The sequence below is a fragment of the Penaeus monodon genome, chromosome 24, assembly GCF_015228065.2.
Source record: "Penaeus monodon isolate SGIC_2016 chromosome 24, NSTDA_Pmon_1, whole genome shotgun sequence".
Classification (NCBI taxonomy): Eukaryota; Metazoa; Arthropoda; class Malacostraca; order Decapoda; family Penaeidae; genus Penaeus; species Penaeus monodon.
Window position 1 is genome coordinate 26,169,956 of NC_051409.1, and position 1,153 is coordinate 26,171,108.

General features: G+C 38.0%; 1 protein-coding gene across 1 annotated transcript in view; it reads left to right on the forward strand.

The window, feature by feature from the left end:
• The window catches only part of LOC119588687 (serine/arginine repetitive matrix protein 2-like), a gene marked incomplete in the record, with an annotated part of 176,340 nt that overhangs the window by 89,980 nt on the left and 85,207 nt on the right, over window positions 1-1,153 (forward strand).

A 1,153-nucleotide genomic window follows, 5' to 3' on the forward strand; every position in this document is an offset into this window, starting at 1 on the left:
TCTGATGGACATCCAGGTCAGTTCACCAATTGGTCTCTGTTGATTTCTCTGTTGGTGGTGGTTGTGATGACGGTGCTGGTAGAAAAAGTTTAATAATTACCAAAATTATTTTTTATGAAAGGTGTGTTTTGTTGTTTTGCTCCTGTTTTGTTCCTTCTGTCGTGCATGAAGGAGGTTTAGTTGTTTTTATCTCTTTTTGTGGTTTTGTTTATTTTTTTCTACCATTAACTTTGGTTTAGAAAAAGTTCCCTTCTCTGTCACTTTATAGATTGAATTAAACATCCATGAATCTTTTATTTGTGCTTTGAACGTTCTCTCTTTTTTTTGACGATGCCCAGTGGGTTAAAGTTTCGTCGAATAAAGTATATTTCCATTATTGTTTTTTTCCTAGTGCATGTGATATAACAAGCGGTCCCAGCGAAAGGCTATAGTCACCCCTCAAAAGGAGCCTCTTCGTCTATAAGAGAAAACCGATACGTCTTGATGGGTAACTAATATTGAGTGGCGGTAATCGACAGATAACATTGTATGGTTCTTCAGAATTTAACGAACTGGATGGGATACGTTTAAATGAATATACATCAAGGAAGTTTAAAAGATTCAGAAGCATTACGCGACGGGATATGGGGGTTTGTCATTTATTTTGTGTTAGAAGAGAAATTATGGCTCTGTTCAATTTCTGTAATTGTAAATATTTTCCCTGGGAGATTATTTTTTAGCCGCACATTGAACTTTGAACTATAATGTATTACCGTGATTTACAGTGGCGTTTGACTTTAACAGACAGGATATATGCAGCCTTTTTTTGCGTGTGTTAGAAATGGGGTCCCTGTGTGATTTCTTAAAACTTGGGTCGTTTAAGAAGATAAGATGCATTACGAACGTAAGAAAATGATAAGACTAAATTTCCAAACGCACGTAAAATGTATCAAATTTTCGAGCTGGAACTAAGAAGACTAAAGAGGGGGGGGGGGGGAATATCCCCGGAAATACAAGCTCCGGAAGAATATTTTCCCATAATTCCGTCTCAGAGCACACCACAGCAGTGAAGAAGAAAATAAAAAAAGAGAATACAGGAATGTAATCATAATATCCTCGGGCGATGTGACGCAGAGGGAAATGGCGCCGCTTCGGGCTGTGTGTCAGAGAGGGG